The sequence below is a fragment of the Ochotona curzoniae genome, unplaced genomic scaffold (genome assembly GCF_017591425.1).
Source record: "Ochotona curzoniae isolate NIBS_2020 unplaced genomic scaffold, NIBS_Ocur_1.0 contig_2469, whole genome shotgun sequence".
NCBI lineage: Eukaryota > Metazoa > Chordata > Mammalia > Lagomorpha > Ochotonidae > Ochotona > Ochotona curzoniae.
In genome coordinates, this window is record NW_024465471.1 from 1684958 (window position 1) to 1707396 (window position 22439).

General features: G+C 39.0%; 1 long non-coding RNA gene across 1 annotated transcript; it reads left to right on the forward strand.

Annotated features, from left to right (window-relative positions):
- The first annotated feature begins 5150 nt into the window (after nt 1-5150).
- LOC121152579 lies at nt 5151-20507 on the forward strand. Its single transcript, XR_005883280.1, has 3 exons — nt 5151-5161; nt 7316-7320; nt 20425-20507. It is a non-coding gene; the product is annotated as an uncharacterized LOC121152579 (long non-coding RNA).
- The last annotated feature ends 1932 nt before the right edge of the window (nt 20508-22439 follow it).

Here is a 22439-nt window from a genome sequence, read left to right on the forward strand (position 1 = left end):
AAATTCATTTGCGAATTCCCATCTGATTAGTCAAATGCCTTCCCCATGTAATATTAGCTCCTCTGCACTTAAATGTAGTACAAATGTAGGTACCCAAGCATTTACATCACACACCTTTATAGAAGTAGGGAGGTGTTGTGTCTCCGCTATGGAGAGCAAGACAATGCACTACAGATGGGAAGAACTGTACATATACACACTTAAAATACTCCACAGCTGTGTGGCTTTCCTTAAAATTGTAATCACATTCATTCAAAATGTGTTAGGGCTAGAATAACCTACCAATTTTTAAGTATATAAGGTTTTTGGGTGCTCAGAAATATGCTAAATTTGGCTTTTTAAAGCCTATACATCCTCTCATTTATTTTTAAGGGCTTGGGCATGGAGGTGAAGTCCCTAGTTCAATTAAAGGAAATAGATCCTCAAAATATTCTTCCTTCCATGTGTAAGAATGAACTTTCTCTTACTGAACTTTTCTATATCAATGTAAGTATGTATACATATATATTCACTTAGACTCCTTCAGCAGAAAAGTAGTCAAGTTAGTAAACTCAAGAAAAATTGGCTAGGGGTAAGTGTTATGGCACAGTGCGTTAAGCCTCTACCTGTGATGCTGGCATCCCATGTGGGAGCTGGTTTAAGTACTGGCTGCTCCGTTTCCAATGCAACTATCTGCCGGTACACCTGGCGGGGGGGGAGCGGCACCGGAAGATGGCCCAAGTACTAGTGCCCCTGCACCCATGGAGAGACCAGGAAGAAGCTCTGGGATCCTGGCTTCACACTGGTCCAACTCCAACCAGTGGAGCCATTTGAGAAATAATCAGAAGATGGAAGTTCTAGCTGTTTTTCTGTTTCTCCTCTCTCTGTAACTCCATCTATGAAATAAATACATTTTTTATTTTATTTTTAAAAGATTTATTTATGTATTTATTGGAAAGTCAGATATACAGAGAGGAGGAAGCACAGAGAGGAAGATCTTCCGCCCGATGATTCACTCCCCAAGTGAGTGCAACGGCCGATGCTATGACAATCCAAAGCCAGGATCCAGGAACTTCTTCCAGGTTTCCCACACAGGTGCAGGGGCACAAGGCTTTTGGCCATCCTCAACTGCTTTCCCAGGCCACAGCAGGGAGCTGGATGGGAAGTGGAGCTGCCAGGATTAGAACTGACATCCATATGGGATCCCAGTGTGTTCAAGGCAAGGACTTTAGCCGCTAGGCCACGCCACCGGGCCCAATAAATACATTTTTTAAAGTTTTTTAAAAACTTGACTAAACAATACATCTTGCACCATTATAATACAACAATCTATTAGTTGGATTTAAAAAAAAATATTTCAGAGATATTATTGTAATGTTGCTGGTAGAACTGCTGCCTGCAATGCCAATATCACATATGGGACTTTTTCATGTCCCAGCTACTCCATTGCTGATCTACTTCCCTGCTAATGTGCCTGGGAGAGCAACAGAGGATGGTTTAAGTGCCTGGGACCCTGCATCCATGTGGGAGACCCTGATAAAGCTCCTGATTCTGGGCTTCAGCCTGTGTCAGCCTCTGTTGTCACAGCCATCTGGGGAGTGAACCATAAGATGGAAGATCTCTCTGTGTCTCTACCTGCTTCTCTCTCTCTCGCTCTCTCTGACTGTATCTTTCAGACTTATAAATATTTAAGAAACAAATTTCAGAGTGCTGACATAGTGACATAAGCAGGTTAATCCTCCATATGTGACACTGGCATACCATATCATTGTTGATTTGTGTACTGGCTGCTCTACCTTCGACCCAATTCCCTGTTGATGAACTGGAAAAGCGGTGGAGGATGACCCAAGGCCTTGGGCTGTGCACCCATGTGGGAGACCTACAGGAAGTTCCTACCTCCCAGTTTCAGACCAGCCCAATTCTGACTATCTCAGTCATTTAGGGAATGAGCCAACAAATGGAAGATCTCTCTCTGTCTCTGTCTTTCCTGCTTTTTCTCTGTAACTCTGACTTTCAAGTAAAATTAGTTTGTATATGTGTGTGTTAGGGTCAGGGTTAGGTACACACACATAAATATATATATACATTTATTTTTGCTTTCAAGCAAATATATAAATAGATTTTGTTTTCAATCAAAATACATATATATGTATATACCTATACATATATATATATACAATACATATTTCAGCCACTAGTTTTGTCATCACTAATATACTCATTGCGTTATACTTTTAATCCCACACGTAATAGTTCCTTGTATCCTATATACCATTCTCACACGAAATGATTTTAAAAATTCGATTGACAATGTGTTCTGCTGTTTGGGTGCAATTTAAGTGATAACAACTCATTAGATTATTTCTCCAGAATACCCTGTTTCCTTGAATTCCCCACTCATATATCTGTTTAAGCTCTGTACTCAAATATATAGTACAAATTTCAACCATAACATAGACTAAGCTCCTAATCCTCCCCACTTCAAATCTGAAATGTATAGCCTTTGTCTACTTCTTTTTTAAAAAAAGATTTATTTATTTTTATTGGAAAGTCAGATATACAGAGAGGAGGAAACGAGGAGGAAACACAGAGAGGAAGATCTTATGTCCAATGATTCACTGTCAAGTGAGTGCAACGGCCAATGCTGCACCGATCCAAAGCCAGGAGCCAGGAATTTTTTCCACGTCTGCTATGTGAGTGCAGGATCCCAAGGCTTTTGGCCATCCTCCACTGCTTTCCCAGGCCACAGGCAGGGAGCTGGATGGGAAGTGGAGCTGCCAGGATTAGAACTGGCAACCATATGGGATCCCAGTGCTTTCAAGGCAAGGATTTTAGCCTCTCGGCCACCACGTTCGGCCCTGTGTCTGCTTCTCTTGAAATTTTAATTAACCCTAATTTCCAGTTACTGAGATAAAAAAAATTGTAATGATCCATTGGACTTTTCATTAGTTGTTTAGTCAAAATTCTCAAACTCCACATTGTCAAATAGCCTATTACTTTGGTGATTTAGATTCTGTTACATATGGTCATTTGTACCTCTTGATTACTTTAATATAGGCCCACATCTTTATCTTGACCCTCAAAGTGATCACCACAACATGATCATTTGCTTCCAAAAGGCATCTTAAGACTAGAACTTCTTACATCTGGGATCCCGTGGTCATTATATGATTTATCTCATATGTATAAGGCTTGTCTCCTGGAGAAGAGAAAATTGTGACATACAAGTTGTCATTCATTATCTCCATCAGCCACTCTTTTTGTTGTGCTGGATGATAGTCATGTCTCTGATGGTAGGACACAGGTGACAAGTCCCAAATTCCTTTAAGAATTGACTCATCCTGCTGTTGTGGGTTATTAAAGAAATAAAATAAAAATGATTAAACAAAAAATACTCTAGCTTTATTAATATAAAGCTTTAACATCAAGCCACCTGCATATTCTCCTACTGTGATAAGCTGGAGTATACCTAGACCAACATCATGGTATAGTGGTTAAGGTGCCACCTGTGTCACCAGCACCTCATATGAGTACCACTTTGTGTCCTGGCTGCTCCACATCAGATCCAGCTAATCCTCCTGGGTGAGCAGCGGAAGACAGCCCAAATTCTTGGGGTCCTGTCACTCACTTGAAAAACTAGGATGAAATTTCTGGATCCTGGTTTCAACCTGGCCCATCCCCAATCATTGCAGCCATTTTGTAAGTGAACCAGCAGTTGGAAGATTGATGTGTGTGTGTGTGTGTGTGTGTGTGTGTTTGTACATCTACCTCTCTCTAACTCTGCCTTTGAAATAAATAAAATTAATCTTTAAAAAATGATGGAATATAGCATTCATGTCCCCTAAAGAGTCATTTTGAACCTATATTCTAATCCTAAAATTATAGAAATTGAATAACTTCCATTGCCTTTTTCTCCTAGGTCTGTCTTTCAATTCTCACTTCCAAAGGCTTATCCCTCTGATAATAGCAACAACAAAACACTAAAATGGGAATATAATGGGGGGAAAAAAACACCAATTTTTACAATATCAGGCAACTGGTCCCCTTTCAATGAGGGTGAAAAAGCTCTCCCAAGTAGGACAAGGTCCCAGCCCCATTTTAATATTTGAATGGTATTGAAAGAGAAAAAAAAGTATTTGGAAGCAATATTAAATGTGTCCACAAAGAAAAGCAAAGATTACAAAAATGAGACATATGGGCCCAACGGCATGGCCTAGCGGCTAAAGTCCTCGCCTTGAACGCACTGGGATCCCATATGGTTGCCAGTTCTAATCCTGACAGCTCCACTTCCCATCCAGCTCCCTGCTTGTGGCCTGGGAAAGCAGTTGAGGATGGCCCAATGCTTTGGGATCCTGAACCCGTGTGGGAGACCCGGGAGGAAACTCCTGGCTCCTGGCTTTGGATCGGCATAGCATCGGTATTGCTCTCACTTGGGGAGTGAATCATTGGGCGGAAGATCTTCCTCTCTGTCTCGCCTCCTCTCTGTATATCTGACTTTGTAATAAAAATAAATAAATCTTAAAAACAAAAGCAAAAATGAGACATATGAATCAGTTTGTTTCTCTCACCTAAAACATTATTTTACAATTTTTTGGCTCACTTGTACTCTTGAACTCTTGGACTCAGTTGTCCTTGAATTATATCAACACTCTTCTTTATCAAACTCCTACAAGCTCTTGAATAGAGTGATTGTGCATGTGTGTGTGTGAGATGGGGGGGTGTTTTGAGCTCTCTTCAAGTTCAAAGTTGGACTATATCACTGCTATTAGCTGCCTTTTACTCCTTTCTAGGACATGCACTACATCACTTGCATATTATACTAAATGACAAAGTTTTTCTCCAGAGAGAATTGTCAGACTTGATCTATGATTTTTCCCTGGATTGATTTTTTTAAAAACCACTGTGGTGTTGTGGAAATTATAGTATTATAAGAAAAAAATCAAATCAAAGCATTTTTAAAAATTATTTATTAATAAAAACTGAACAATTAATTTATTTCATATATACAATCCCAAGAACATAACCATACTTTTCTCCTTCAATTTCCCTTTCATTTTTCCCATTATAAATCAGAATCTTTGGTGATGGGGTTGAGGAATGGATTGTTTTATAGCTCTTAGGTGATTATAATATGAGAATAGATTTTTATAATATTCAATTGTCTTATTCTATAATACCAATAGTAAATGCCAGAGGGGGAAAGTACCTTACTCATAATCACAGTGAACAGATGACCAAAAAGTATAAAAATCCGGGTTGCAGATTCCTAGGCCAGACAACTCTAACTTTTCTCTCTACCAAATGCCTTCTTTGGGCTTTTACTTTCCTTAAATAAAGATAATAAAGTCCAAATATGTTGTAAGAATCATTAAAGCACAAACATTTCTAATGTACAAGATTGCACATAATCTTATACTTGAGTGAATTCATGCCTAACACATGTGATGTTGGCTCTCCCATGTAAGTGGGACTGACTCTTCTAAATAACATAATAAACGTTTTAAAAATTCTGTATCAAGGTGTTATAGCTATACATATTTATAGACTAATGATTTTTTAATTTTTATTAGAGAGAGAGGAGGAGATGGAGTGGGAAGAGAGAGGAAGTCAGCTAAGCAGGGAATCCTAATCTGTTGGTTTACTCCCTACATGATCGAGCTCAGCCACACTTAAGTTGGAACTGGGAAATTTCCTACATGATTAGTAGAAACCCAAATAGCTGAACCATCATTGCTGCTTTCCAGGGTCTGCATTAACAGCAAGATAGAATTTGATATGGAATACAGGCATCCTAAATAACAACCGTCTTAATTGCTAGACCAAATTCAAGCCCAGAGTTAACAATTCTTGAATTTTTGAAATAATTAAATCAACTCTTATTCAACCCATTGCTTCAAACATTTAAAATGTCAAACATTTTATATAATCTTGCTTAAAACACCTTAGAATCACCCTCTCAGACACTGAAATGACAGTACTTAACTATTAGTTATATTCCTTATGCTGTCTGATGACAGGTATCAATATTCATCATGTGTATAGGTTGCATATGCCTTGAAACTTAATTTGGCCTTAGTGAAAATCAAAAAGTAGAGTACAGGGGTCATAGCTTTCTTTCTTTTTTCCTTGCTGGGATAGAGATCACAGGAAATGTAAAGTCGATGGGATAACTAGACTACGTATAATGTCAACCCACATTAGCCGTAGTACCTAAATAGCCTATGGTTTCTATGGAACCTAAATATCTCATTCCCAAGGTCAATCCAGTTTGGAAAAAGGAATTTTATTTTTCATGATACAGTTCCATAGGTTCAGGGATTTCCTCTTTCACTCTCCCTCTTCCCCCTAACCCCCTCCCCCCAAGTTTTCCCTGTATTATTACAATAGTATTGTCCTTCAAAACCAGTTACAAGTCCATCATCCTGCTATTTAAATGTAGCATAACATTGTAGGTACAGATAATGATAGAAAGCCCAGCATCTTATTGTCAAGATATATATATATTTTAAAATAATAAAAAATGGCTGTTCAGAAAGGTAATGTCCAAGGAAAGTCAAAGGGTAGGATTGCCCACTAAGAGGGGCTTCTAAAGGAGGAAAGGATCTTTAAACTTGGCTGATTTGAGGAAATAGATTATGTGATGATATTCTACCTATAGACTAATCTGTAACACATTTCCTGAACTCCATGGCCCCAGAACAGCGTATTGATATTTGTTCCTCCCTTAACCATCCTAGGGTTAGAAATTTTCAGAGTGGGTCACTTCTGTTACCCTAGGAGTAAATATATCTATCTACTTGTTTATTTCTTTTAAAACAATGGGATTTTGCTTCATTTATAAAAATGAACTTTCTCTTGCCAGCACATACAGAAAGCAGGGCTGAGGGGTGGGCCTTATGGGGATTATTTGGGATCAACCCAAATTGGCTGTAGTACCTGCCAATGTGTGTGACAGCTGAGCCTAGGGGCAAGCTGGGCTGGGCTAGGTCACAGCACCTGCACAGCACCAGGTAGCTGCATCTACTAGTACATGCATTAGCTGATGCAAAATCAAACCTGACTGTGCACTAGCTGGTGCACACAAAAGTCTAAGGGACTTCCCAGGTGAAGTTTCTTGGGAAACCCCAAATAGACCACTGGGCTCAAACCACAGCCTCAGGGAAAATCACAAAAATATGTGTTCTGACCTTGGAGTACATATGTTAGGGCTAGGCCTCCTCAGTTGCTGGTGCCTGTTCAATAGAGAACACACTTCAGATGCACACACAAGACAAGGCAACCAGCTCATGTAAGCCAACAGAGGAAATTAACTGCCTCATCAGAGGATGGAAAGTAGAACAGGTTGGATAATCTCCAGGTCAAGATTTGCAACATTTTTCTTTACCATTAGCCTGGAATTCCAATCCTTTCACTTTCAGTTTCCACGTTTCTTTGTTGGTGAGATGTGTCTCCTGTAAGCAACAGACAGATGGGTTTTGTTTTTTGATACAGTCTGCTAACCTATTTTCCAGAACTGAGACCTCTTTGCTTCACCCTGGCTAATGATTCTCCATCTGTTTAAATACGTCCTCACCCTATTCCACCATCTTATTTTTCAGTTATTCTACATTTTCATCTAAACAGATAATTGTGGTTGGAAGGAAACCAAAAAACCACAAATGTTAAGTGGTTCTTCAATACAAACAAGCTTTTGTACTTTATTTCTCTCTTCAACTTATTTTAAAATAAACTCTTCAAAGGGAGTATATTTCTCTTTCTTCACTCCTCCAACACCACTACCTCCTGCATACCTCTACTCCCAGCTTATGACCCTACCACATACTACCAACAAAACCATAGCATTTTTTGTGTGGAACTCATTTGAGCCAGGAATTTTAACCAATCCTGCATTGAAATAGCTTTATTCAATATCACCAATGATTTTATCTTCCTAAATCCAATGGTCAATTTTCATTCTTCATCTTATTCAATTTACCAGCAGCATTTGTCTTAAGCAATCTTGCCCTTGATTTTAGTGTTATTTTCCTCTCCGGAAAGCCTAGGAAAACCTGAGGCAAGGATTTGCACAGAGTTATTTCAGGAAAGTGATTCAGGAAGTAGAAGAAAGGGACTGAGAAACGTGAACCAAGAAAGGAAGGGACATCAATTAAAAAGTATGTTATTGATCTGTTTACCATTATAGTCAACTGTGGATTATTCCCAATGAAGACTCTTTAAGGAGCCACATAGAATATGCCCTAGAATTTTCTACCAGACATAAAAGAGAGCATCTATCAGATAACATCTCTCATTGATCAAGTGTAATCTTAGAACATGCTAACTCATTGGAAATTGCAAGTTAGTACATGATCTACAATCGTTGAGCAGGCTCCTACAGGTGACTTACATGGTGGTAGCAGAATTAGGGTTAGGATTAGATAGTAGGGAGAAATAATATTAGATGGAGTCAAATGAAGTATCAAGCTATACTTGCATACAGCTGTTGCAGCAATGACCTAAACAATAGGGTAGTTTAAAATCACTTTAAATAGGGATTAAAATGTATTTCACACACCCTCCTTATTGAAATAACTCTTTTGCTTCTAACACACTAGACTCCTAATTTTCTTCTTACCATATTAGTGACTTTTTCTGTAAGTCCTTTGATTATTCTTCCTCATTTTCCTGAATTTAAAATATTAGCATGCCTCAGGTTTTATTTCATATTTTTCTCCTCTACCCATACTCAGTGATCTCCTCTAATCTCATCAACTAAAATACCACTTATATTTTCATAATTCCCAAATTTATATTTTTACCTCAAATTTCTCCCCTGGTTTTGGTACTGCTTACTTAAACTCCCAACTCAAAAGTTTAACACTTAATAAATTATATTTTAAGGAGAAGTTTTGATTTCTATACATTTCTGTTATCCTGAACCTCAATAAATAACAATTCCATTCTTGTAATCACATAAGACAACTATGGAGATATCCTTGATTTCTATCTTTTTCACATAGCAACTGGTTAACAAATCCTTTTGCCTCTACTCTCAAACTATGTCCAGACTTAAACTACTTCTCACTGTCATCACTGCTCTACCTACTGTACACTATTTATCTCATCCCTGGATATTTGCTGCAGCTTCCTACTCTAATTTTTGATTCCTTGTTGTAATACTGAAGGCCAGATTTGGTCGTTCTTCTGTGTGACATCTGCTACTGACCTTCCAACTGACTCAGAAGCCATTTTTTTTTTAGCTGTAGTTAAATGATCCTATGTATTCTTCCCCTGATATCTATGTTAAAAACTCTAATATGGAAGTTTGCTCAAGTGTCACTTCCTCAAAGAGGCTTCTCTGATCACCCTAAACCACCATTGCTCATCCTTCTATCCTCATGTTTCTTTTCTTTTTTTTTTTCCTTTTAAGATTTACTTTTATTGGAAAGTCAGATACACAAAGAGGAGGAAAGACAGAGAGGAAACCTTCTGTCCATTGATTCACTTCCCCAGTGGTCGCAATGCCGGAGCTGGGTCAATCCAAAACCAGGAGCTTCTTCCAAGTCTCCCACACAGGTGCAGAGTCCCAAGGCTTTGGGCTGTTGTTGACTGCTTTTCTAGGCCACAGCAGAGAGCTGGATGGGAAGTGGGGCCACCAGGATTAGAACTGGTGCCCTTATGGGATCCTAGCATGTTCTAGGTGAGAACTTTAGACACTAGGCCACCACACCGGACCCTTTGTCCTCATGTTTCAATTCACTTTTTTCTCCATAGAATTTCTTACTACTTGACTATGTTGTATATTGCCATTTAATGAATAAATGAATATTAGTAATATTTAAATTGGATAAATCTCTCTTGAAGTTACCAAACTTCAAGGGTATAGTGCCAAGCACTACTGTATATAATGCTGCACTCTGTTCTGTTCCAAAACTCTTAACTTGTTCCAGAACCTATTTCATTTCTCCACTTGCTCAGTGAAATAAAACTCTGAGGTTATACCACTTTCCCTTCAGTATTCTCTATTTTAGACTGTCCATTCTCCCATATATGGCTTCACTTCATTTCCAATGCAGCACAGATTTCAGGAAAGTAAGATTTGAGTATCTTCTACATGGAAAGTGTGCGTTGAAACTGAAAATGTATAATCAGTCTCTGGCAGAAAGTATAAACTGAAGAAAAGCAGACCAGCAAAATCTTTCCTTTGTAGTTATAGCTGCCATGATTAGCGAAAGGATAGAGTTTTTTTGGCAATAATTTCAATCACATAATGAAAGCAAATTCACTGGCTGTCTTTACTGTGAAAGTATTCATGTGTACTTCTAGAAGAATATGTTTGGAAACAGCTATTATTACAACAGCTAAAAATTATGTTAATTATTGAGTTCATACTATGTTCCAGGCATAAAATTAGCATTTACTCTTTTGACAACTTTGTGTTGGCATTATTATCACGTTTGGTACCTCCTTTCCTCCCTTAGAGGAAACTCCTTTCCTCAGTTAAGCTACACTATTCTGATTTCCCTTGCTATTTACTTGGCCAATTCAGTCTTTTTATCCGGTCTTTTCCTTTATCTCCCCCTATGTACTGCAAAGCTCAAGATTCTTTCTGCTTCCTTTGTTGTTCAGTTCTATACACTTTTCCCAATAAACTCTATCCAATCTTATTTCAACTGTACTAATGACTCCTACATTTTTATCTCTAGCACACACTGTTTTTCCAAAATAAAAATTCAACTGCATACTCTCCAAATGCCTATATCAGAGATACGCCTAATTCAACATGTTCAAAATTCAACTAATTAACTTTTTCCCCCTCAAACATGCTCATCTTCCAGGTTCTCAGACTGAATAAATGCTAACTCAATTGCTCAAGTCATAAACTGAGAATCATTCATATCTTATCATTCTCTGTCATCTAACATATTCATTGACAAAACGTTAATTCTACTTCCTAAAATCCGAATTAACTTTTCTACATTTCTCCAATCTTGATTTACTAACAAAAAACTATTAAACAATGTCAGATTGTACAGCTTCAGTTGACTTTTTACGAGTTCCACCATAAAATGCTTTGCCCTGACTGCAGAATTTTTTCCACAGACTTTAAATTCTAAAATTTGTGTCATATACCATTTGAAATGCTTGAATTATTCAGTCAATGGCAAAATGTTCAGAAATACCTTTTCTTGGTTTTTTCCTACTGTGATTTTTCAAATGCTGTGGGATCAAACAGGGTTGACTTATCTTGAAAAATATACTCATTTGAACTTCACTTATTTTGACTTTCAAATAGTAGTTCCTTCTCACTCTCCCTCACACACACACACACACACACACACACACATACACCTTTTCTCTCGGATACAAATCAAGTCCCACGCAATTATATGCGTTCTGTGAGAAACTTCCTTTATTATAAATACACAAATAGATTAAAAGAAAATATGTGCAAAATGATATATAATACAAGAAATTTAAAAAAAACTGTGGTGGCTTTGTTAATATCACGTAAGGAAGATTCATGAACAAGAAATTTTTTTAGAATTAAAGAATAAAATGCCATAAGTATAAACAGATCAACTTAAATTGTTATATTTGTATATTTCAGCAAGTTTCCCAGTGGTTGATATAACAAGTACACAGAACATCAGCAAGGCTATAAATGTTTTTGAAAAACTTGCTTAACCAACAAGGACTCATCAGTACCTAAAGAAAACTCTAACAATAACAAAATAGATGCTCTTTTCCAGTGTATTTGGAATCTTCATTAAAAATAGACCATACAAAAGAAATCTCAACAAATTTTAAAAAGCAATGGCATACAAGACATATTCTCTGATCACAATGGAATTAAATTAGGAACTTATAACTAGAAGGTTTTTAAAATTACCAAATATTTTAAGCTTAATAGCACATTTATACATAACACATGAGTCTAAGAAGAAATCACAAGTTAAACCAGAAAATATTTTGAACTGAAAAAAACTAAAACAGGGAATATAAAAATTTGGATATAGAGCTAAAACAGTGCTTAAAGAAAATTTTGTGATATTAATTTTTTGTATTATAAAAAGAAAAAATGATTCAAATCAACAACGTAAGTTTTTGCTTTAATATTTGGAAACAGAAGAACAAATTCAACTGAAAAGAATGAAGTAAATACTAGAGAAAGAAAATTAATGAAATTAAAAACAGAAAACACATAGAGAAAAATCAGTGAAACCAAGTGCTCTTTGGAAAGATGCATGAACCTTTTTTTTTTTTCAAAGATTTGTTTATTTATTTTTATTACAAAGTCAGATATACAGAGAGGAGGAGAGACAGAGAGGAACATCTTCTGTCCGATGATTCACTCCCCAAGTGAGTGCAATGGCCGGTACTGCGCCAATCCTGAGCCAGGAGCCAGGAACTTCCTCCCGGGTCTCCCACGTGGGTGCAGGATCCCAAAGCATTGGGCTGTCCTCGACTGATTTCCCAGGCCACAAGCAGGGAGCTAGATGGGAAGTGGAGCTGCCGGGATTAGAACTGACGCCTATATGGGATCCCGGCCTGTTCAAGGTGAAGACTTTAGCCACTAGGCCATGCCGTTGGGCCCAAGATGCATAAACCTTAATAACTAACCTCAAGAAAAAGGAAAAAAATACAAATTATGAACATCGAAAATGAATGCAGGAGCATAATGGATGCTACATATATTAAAATAATATTAAGAAAATATTGTCAACGAACAACTTTATGCCATGAGATTTTACAAAAGATGAAATCTGCAATTTCCTTGTAAAGTTGCCTCACAAAATAGAAACCCAAATATGTTTTCATTTTATAAATAATATTGGATTAACAATTTAAATAATTTAAAATACTACATGGCGGCCAGATGGTTTCATTGATGAATGCTATCAACCATTTAAGAAAGAAATAACATAAATACTACACAGAATTTTTTTAGAAGTTAGATAAAAGGATTCTTCTGAAGTAATTTCTAGTTCAGGTATATTCTAATTTTAAAACCTGAATAAGGTAAAAATAAAATCAGCATATGAAATAAAATACTTAAAGAGTATAAAAAACTAAGCCATTTTATTCACATGTAACATTATTGTATTCGTGAAAAAAATCCTAATGAATCTCAAACAACTCTTATAATCATAAGGGAAACAAGTCACAACATACAAGAGTCAATTGCATTTCTATAAATTAGCACTTAAATTGGATATTGAAATAAAATAGCAACCATGTTTAAAATGGTATCCAAAAATATGAATTATTTAAGGCTGCATTTAACAAAATATACACAAAATGAAAATATACATTTAAAGCTATAAACTTCATTACCAGATATTTTAAAAATTCTATATTTTTATTTATTTTTTAAAATAATCTTACTTAGTTACTTAGGGTACCAAGGGTCAAGAGCTACAAGAAAGTGGGTAATACCAATGTTTCCATACTAACATCATTTTTTCCCTGTATCTGGTGTCAGGGGAGAAACAAAGGGAAAAGCCCCATCCAGCCCCCCACCCATCCCAGGTCCCCGATGTGAGGCACGCTCAGAGGGTCCTGCTCTAGCAGTTTTGATAATTCAACAGGTCTGAATTGCTGCCAATCTCGCCGTTCCAATCACGATGAAACCTATTCAGAATCCACTGGCTGACATAGTCTCTTCATGGTTGGGGTTCTGAGATCAGTAGTTCAGTTGGAGGGATCTCTAAAGAAACTTTATCTGAGATGATCCCAAAACTTATTCTTGTGTGAGTTTGCCAGTACAGGGTCTGGCACAGTCCATTGCCCCAATCAGCCTATGAACATGCTGGTTGTTGCAATTACTGTGTCCATTCTATTTCTAGCCCTGTCTTCCACTTGAACCAATGGGTGTTATAGTCCAGCTTGATCCTACCTACTTCATACTCAGTCCTCACGCAAACCAGTGGGAGCTGCAACCTAGTTGGGGCGATTCCCCATAACCTTCACCAGGCCTGCTCCCTACCCTGGTTCCTATGCATGCCAGTATGTACTGCAGGCTTGTTCAGTTTGTCCCACATCCCATTTAGCTCTTGTGCTTGTCAATGGGCATTGAAGCCTAGTTCAACCCACCCAACCTACTATCCAGCCCACACACATACTGGCAGGTGCCTTTCTGTCTAGCCACCCCTGCCCCTGTCCTAGTTTTTGTACTCTCCAGTGGGAATGGTTACCCATGAGGGAGGTGCCCACTATCTCCCTACTAGGCTTCTCCAACTTACAGATTATGCACTCTCCAGGTGGTTCTGGCATTTAGCTTAACAGAAATTAGTCCCCAGTGCCAGCCTCTGCCATCTGAGTCTGCAGCAAAGTCCAACCAACCCTCATCCACTCTAATTTTTGCTTGCACCAGTCAGAACAGTCAACCCAATCTGGACCTTCCTCAATCTAGCTCACATGAGGCCTACAGGTGTTGTAGCCCTGCCTGGTCTGGTCTGCCCCCATCCCAACTCATTCTCTCCAATGGGAGTGGTTGTCCAGCAGGAGAGCCCACATTCCCTGCCAGTTTTGCCTCATGCCCCTGATTCACACATGTGCTGTTTGGGTGCTGCAACCACATCTGGTACGGCTCACCTCACCTTGGCATTCCTTAATGTGCATTGGCATGTGTTGCAACTGAAACTGGCCTGACCCACACTGTGCTGGAACTCAGATTCACCCGTGCTTGATGTGAATGGGTTCAGCCTGGTCTGCCTCCTATCTATGCCATATGTATGTTGGTGGGTATCTTCCTCTGGCCTGGTCTGGGTTGCTCCATATTGTGATTCTTGCGCTTACCTATAGGGGCTGTGTTCTGACAGAGGAGTTTCCCAAGCTCCTCCTTCAGAATCTCTCCCTATGCCAGATATTTTGCGTACTGGTGGTTCCATGGGTCAGCCCTTATTGCTGGCCTTCCATCCATTCCTGTTTTTGGTGTTGGCTGTTTCAGCCCAGCCAAGGCTTGTCCATACCCAGACACTGCTTACACATGGCTCAGTAGGGGCAGAGACTCAGCCTAGTCTGTCTTACATCTACCCAGGTTCTCCAGAGTGCCAGATGTTGCTGGTGTCTAGCCCAGCTTGGTGCACCCAACCCCAGTCCACAGTTGTGCTTAGGGAGATCATAGCCATATCCAGACCAGAACACAGCCCCTGCACCCGCCCGTGGGAATCCCAACCCAGCAAGGGTGTACTCTCACAGCTCCCCAACTGAGTCTATTCCCAACCCTTTAGCCCCTCACCTGTCTCAACCTTTACCTTCGATGCTGTGCTGTAGTATCCCTGCATCATGAAGACCAGTTGGGGAAAAAGCCTAGGTTGGAATGACATGTACTCTATCCTGATTTCTTTTTTTGAGTTGAAGTTTGCTTGGCCCTGCCCAGTCCACCCCCTTCCAGTTGCAGCTCGGCCCACCCCACATCCTATTTTAGGATGTTTATTCGGGTGCTGCTGCCTTGGCCTGTCCAGATTGCCATTGGTTTCTTTACCCGTAAGTGATGGCAGGTGCCATGGTCACTCCTAGCTTAGCCCATCACCACCCCAGCTCACGAGCTAACCAGCAATACTTGAATTTCCACAGGATTGGGCCCACACTTCCCCCACAGAGAATTTACCCCTGGACCAAGTTCTCTTGCATGCTAAATGTGACCACTCCACTATTCCACTACCCAGTCAAGAAATGGTACCTAGCCTTGCCAGACAGGCCCTCATCCATAGCTTTGGTGTGGACTGGTATGTGGCCATCAGTGATGCTCTATGCTAACAGCCCATCTCAGGACTCCCATGCAGGCTGGTGAATCAGTCTGGCCCAAATAGATCTTATGGACACTGCCCTCCAAACCATCAGGTCTCAAGTCCCCATGCTTGTCTGAAAGTTTCATGGCCCTGTTACCAGGAATCACCTAGAATTCATCTCTAACATCTACTAACACTGTCCTTACTCATGGATGTCCCTAGGCAGCAATTACATATCCTAAAAACCCCAGAGTTTGCTGCCAGGCGGCCAGCAGGAAGATCCTAGCACTATTTGGTGTTCTGGCTGCCCAAAGCCAAGGACTCAGTCACTGCCTTTTGGCAGTGGCTTTGCCCTGAGTCCCCAGCCTTGGATCCGGCCCAGCAGGGGCACCCCCCACAGCCACCACACTGTAGGGAGCTGCAAGCCGCCCCCAACCCCAAGGCTCCGACCCCTTATAGATTTAACTTAAACTCATCACTATCCAACAAATTTTTGAAACATTGATGTTTTGATACTAAAAACATATGTAGAAATGCAAAAGATTTGGAGGTTGGCTCTGTGGTGTAGCATTCTGAATTTCTGCCTTTGGTGCTAGTGTCCTATATGGATACTGTTCTTCTTCCATTCCAGCTCCCTGCTTATGACGTGGGAAAGTAGTGGAAGATGGCTCAGGTTTTTGGACTCTCCACCCCTTGGGATTTCCAGAAGAAGCTCTTGGCTCCTAGCTTCAGATCAGCTCAGTTCAGGCTGTTGTGGGCATTTGAGGGATGAATCATCAAATGAAAGATTTCTTTCTTTCTTTCTCTCTCTCCTTCTCTCTGTAACTCTGTGTTTCAAATAAAAATAAATAAATCTTTTTATGCAAATGAGGAAGAATTTTCCAAAGTAACAAATGGGAAAGACTTGCACTTATCAGATACCAAGACTTACTATGCAGATATAGAAATCAAGATAGTTTGGTGTTGGCAAAAACAGTCATATAGGAAAATGGAACAAAATAAGACAACTAGAAAGAAACCCACACATTTATGGTCAACTGATTTTTGACAAAGATGCCAAAATAATTAAATGAGAAAATAATCTTCACAGCAGATAATGCTGGATTGAGATATCTATTTACAAAGAATAAACAGATTGAAGCAAGAATAGAAAACCAATTCAAGCACACAAAAGATAAGCTCATTGACAAAAAAAGTAAGATAAAGTTTTTACAACTTTGGAGAAAATAAACATTTCTTAGGAAACAGAAAGGCACTATCCAGAAGAGGAAAAAAGAAGTCTATAGACTGCTCTTCATCAAAATTCAAAAGAAAAATGTCATAAACTGTGAGGGAAAGGTTGCAAAACAGATATCTGACAGAATTTACTATATTCAGAGTGTGTAAAAAACTCTAAAAACTCAATAATAAGTAGCAAAAAGAAAAATAAGAAGAAAAGGTGGACCAAGAAATTAAACAGGCTGTTTATGAAAATGCTTTTTGTAATTTTTCACCTGTGTATAAAATAAAACATGTAAATGGCAATAAGTACATGAAAGGACCCTTTACAAAATAAATCAATATGGAAATAAAAATAAAACCACAATGTGTTATCACCATACCTACGCTACAATGTGGGGATGGATAGTGGAGGCAGGTAGGAATGTGGAGATGCTAAAACTTTCACATCTTATCAGTAAGAACATTAAATGGCACAGCAATTTATAGTCCAGCAGTTTATTTTGTAAAATTCAAAATATGCTTTCTATGTGAGTCTATGATTCCACTCTTTAGTATTTATATCAGATAAATATAAATATATTTCAACAAGATTTGTACTTGCCAAGTTTCCAGCAACAAATGAATGAAAAAAATGTGGTATATTCATACAATTGAACATTACTCAGTAATAATAATAATTATTATTATTATTTTTAAAAAGACTAAATTGGGCCAAGTGCAATGGCCTAGCCTTAGAGTCCTTGCCTTGAATATGCTGGGATCCCATATGGGTGTCAGTTCTAATCCCGGAGGCCCTGCTTCCCATCCAGCTCCCTGCTTGTGGCCTGAGAAAGCAGTCAAGGATGGCCCAAAACCTTGGACCCTACATCTGCATTGGAGACCTGGAAGAATCTCCTGGCTCCTGCCTTCAGATTGGCTCAGCAGCAGCCTTTGTGACCACTTGGGAAATGAACCATCCAACAGAGGATCTTCCTCTCTGTCTCTACTCCTCTATATCTACCTTTCCAATAAAAATAAATAAATCTTTAAAAAAAGTCTTTAAGTGAAAAAGCAGACACAAAATGGTTAATACTGTACAATTACATTTTTTAAAAAAGATTTTATTTTTATTTGAAAGGCAGAGTCACAGAGAGGAGAATCAGAAAGATCTTTCAGTTGCTGGTTCACTCTTCATATGGGCTCAGTGGTTTTAGCTGAGCCAATCCGAAGCCAGTAGCCAAAAGCCTCTTCCTGGTCTCCCATGCTAGAGCAGAGCCCCAAGGACTTGGTCCATCCTCTACTGCTTTCCCAGGCCATAAGCAGGGACTGGATAGGAAGCGGAGCAGCTGGGAAATGAACCTGCATCCATGAGGTGCCAGCACCACAGGCAGAGGGTTGGCCTGCTGCACTAGCCCCAGTGGTTCCATTTTTATATAATTGAAATGAAAAACAAACCACAGAGACTGTTTGGCTGTCTCTCCATTGCTCTCTCACTCTTTCTAATTAATTAATTAATTTTTATTTTTAAAATTAATTACATTGCATTATGTGACACAGTGTTATGGGCACTGGGATTCTCCCCACCCATCCCCGAACCCTCTCCCCATGGTGGATTTCTCCACCTTGCTGCATTACCACAGTTCAAATTCAGTTGAGGTTCTTTCATTAGAAGTATTTACCAACCATAAAGTCCAGCGTCTTGTTATCCTAGTGAGTTCAACGATTTCTTGGTGTGACCATCTCTGGTCTGAAGGTAAAGCCAGCAAAGTATCATCCCCATCAATTAAAAGTCCCAACATAACATCAACAACAATTTACAACCTTATGGCATTAATTGACATGGTATTGATTAGCAATATGTTAATAGGAAAATGCAGGTTCTTAACTATATCCTGTGACTTCTTCATAGACATTTCAATTTTTGGTTTATATTCAACTGGATTACATACACCTTAAAATGGCTATAGATTACTATTCCGCTGTCTCGTGTCTATTTTTATTTTAGTACTTAGCTGTTTATAGTGTTGAAGCTTGATTTTGCTGAACTTAGTTGTTTTCGGATGGTCTGAACTGGCTTATAACTCTAGCAAGACATGTGTCCTCAGTTTAGGTACAGAACATTTTTTTTTGGAGGGATGTGCAGAGAAATCCTCAATACCCCAGTGAGGAGTAATTAATCTTTGTGTCCTACCTAGTGAGGCATGATTGAATCCACTCTGGTCATTTCCTGTCTGATTCTAAGCTTCCCTTGTTGTTGTCTGTCATTTCTAGATGTTTTGTTTGTATGTTTGTTAGTTTGTTTTGAGGGGTTTCTAGAGCGATCCTAATGGTCACCGCGAGGGAGGGTGGGGACCAGAGAGAGCTCGCCTCCCTAGTCCCGAAGGAAGTTTATTATTCCTCTGTTTCTGCAGATTGCTCAGGGCTTCTGGCCGTCGTTCCGATGGTGCTGGTTTTTTCATGGCAGAGTTTGGACATCTTCCATCCCCTGTGGATGTTCCAGATGGGGGTGGGTGACCTCAGACTTCTCGGCCTCCAAAGTCACTCCTATTCCCCGTGGCCTTCTGTTGGGATGTAGTCCTTGGTGTCCATACTGATAGTCCTTGGTGAGGATCTGGGAGTCTTCAGGGTTGGGATATGAACCTCCCCCTGACCTCCCGCTCCACTCTGGGTCTCCCCCCTGCTCCATACGCACCTCCTGTGAAGAGGCTTTCAGGGTCGCTCCCGATTCCCCCCTTATGCCTGTGTAGCTTTACTATTTTCTAGTGCTGACTCGAGTCTGTTGTCTATGAGTTATCAGATTTGATCCTGATAGGCTATATTTCATGTCTTCCTCACACTTTTTAGGAAGATGGAAGATTTCTCTGCATTCCCTCCCCATTACGAAGTAACATAAGGTATTAAGAGTGTTTTAGGTTTTACAGTTCCTTGATGTAGATCATAAGCATTCTGACTCACATTAATTGTTGTTTTATACATTACAATGCATTATCTTATTGCACTGTATACATGCTATTTGAGATTGCAATAATATTACAATATACAGGTATTATTTTCCAGATTAACAACTTTTCATCTCAGATTAAGGCAAACATGTGGTATTTAATCTTTTGGGATTGGCTCATTTCTCTTAGCATTATGGTTTCCAGTTGGGCTCATTTGGCCACAAAGAACTGCATTTCATTTTTTTTTAATAGCTGAGTAGTATTCCATGGAGTATATGAACCATAGCTTTCTTATCCAGTCCTCTGTTGATGGGCATTTTGGTTGCTTCCATGTTTTTGCAATTATTGATTGTGCTGCTATAAACATAGGGGTGCATGTTGGTTTCTTGTAGAACAGGTGTATGTCCATAGAGGCTGTACAAATTTGCAGTCCCACCAGCAGTGGAGTAGGGTTCCATTTTCCCCACATCTTCGCCAGCAAGTATTGTTGCTGTTTTTTTGTATGTGTGCCATCCTTGCTGGCGTTAGGTGGTACCTCACTGTTGTCTTCATTTGGATTTCCTTTATTGCCAGGGAACTTGACATAGATCAATGAGACAAAAGCTCAACAGAGAAGCTACAGAGCTCACACAAACAATAGAACAATTGGACTTGGTAGACATCTATAGAATATTTCATCCTAAGGCCGCAGAGTATACAGTTTTTTTCAGCAGTGCATGGCATCTTCTCTAGAATAGACCACATGATAGGACACAAATCAAGTTTAACTACAAAAAAGTCAGAATCATAACATGTTCCTTCTCAGACCATCACGGAATGAAACTGGAAATCAACAATTCAAAATGCCCCAGGAAATATGTAAACTCTTGAGGGTTGAACAATATGCTATTAAACGAGCAATGGGTTAGAGAAAAAATCAAGGATGAGATAAAAAAAAATTATGAAAACTCAGACACAACGGTCCAAAACTTGTGGGACACCGCCAAAGCAGTATTACGTGGTAAGCTTATTGCAATTAATGCTCATGTCAAGGCACAAGAAAGGAATCAAATACAGGAATTAAACACACACCTCCAGGAATTGGAAAAACAGCAACAGAATGACCCCACAAACAAGAGGAAACAAGAATTTATCAAAACAAGGGAGCAAATAAGTCAAATAGAAATCAAAAAGACTATACACAAAATCAATTAATCAAAAAGCTGGTTTCTTGAGAAGATAAATGAAGTAGACACCCCACTGGCCCGATTAACAAAGAGAAAGCAAGAGAAAGCGAGAATTAGCAGCATCAAAGACAACAAAGACAACATAACAACAGACACTGCAACCATTAAGAAAATAATCAGAAATTATTACAAAGAGCTGTACTCCAACAAATCAGATAACCACTTGGAAATGGAAAGGTTCCTAGACTCCTACCACTTACCAAAACTCACCTCAGAAGCAACAGAAGACCTGCATAAACCTATAACTGAAGCAGAGATTGAATCAGTGATTAAAGATCTCCCAACAATGAAAAGCCCAGGCCCAGATGGCTTTACTGCAGAATTCTACAAAACATTCCAAGCAGAGCTAACCCGAATCCTCTACAAGCTTTTCAAAACAATAGAAAAGGAAGCAACCCTTCCAAACTCATTCTAGGAAGCCAATATCACTCTAATCCCAAAACTGGATAGAGAATTAACAGAGAAGGAGAACTACAGACCAATCTCCCTGATGAACATTGATGCCAAGATTCTCAATAAAATCCTAGCCAATAGAATTCAAAAAAACATCATACAGATCATACATCCAAAATTACAAGAAAAGAGTTATTTTAAAAGAAATTTATTTTTTATTTGAAAGGAAAATTTACAGGGACAAAAGGAGAGACAGAGAGAGAGAGAGAGACAGAGAGAGATCTTTTATTCACTGGTTCCTTGGTTCAGTCCCCAAATGGGTGTAATGGCCAGAGCTGGGCCAAGCTGAACCCAGGAACCTGTGGCTTCTTCTTGAACTTCCATGAGTGTGCAATGCCCCAAGGATTTGGGCCATTCTCTGCTGCTTACTCAGGCCATTAACAGGAAGCTGTATCAGAAATGGAGCAGCCAGGTCACTGACACCCATATGAGATGCTGGCTTTGCAAGCAGCACCTTTACCTGATACACCACAACATTGGTTCACATGACTGACAGCTTTGATTAAATAAAATTATGGGACTCAGGATGGGTGGCAGGAATTGTGCCTACAATGAGCTTGAATAATTTAAAACTACTATGAACCAATCCTCCAAATCAATGTATATAATTGAATTTTCCTATATTATAGGCCACTGAGTAATTAAAATCTCTTTGAATTAACTTCCACATAGAACTAAAGGATAAATGGTTAGAAACAATAATTTGGAGGTTACATATACATTTTTAAAATAATTGCTAAATTTCAATAACAACTCAGATGTTTAGAATGTATCACAAATAACATATTATAACCAATAAAGGGGTAGAGCAAAGCCTGTTAGCCAAATATTAAAATAAAAAATATGTGCATACATTAATCTCAAACTAAATAAACTCTCACACTAGATAATATTGGGCCTAGACAGGATTATTACTTAACAAG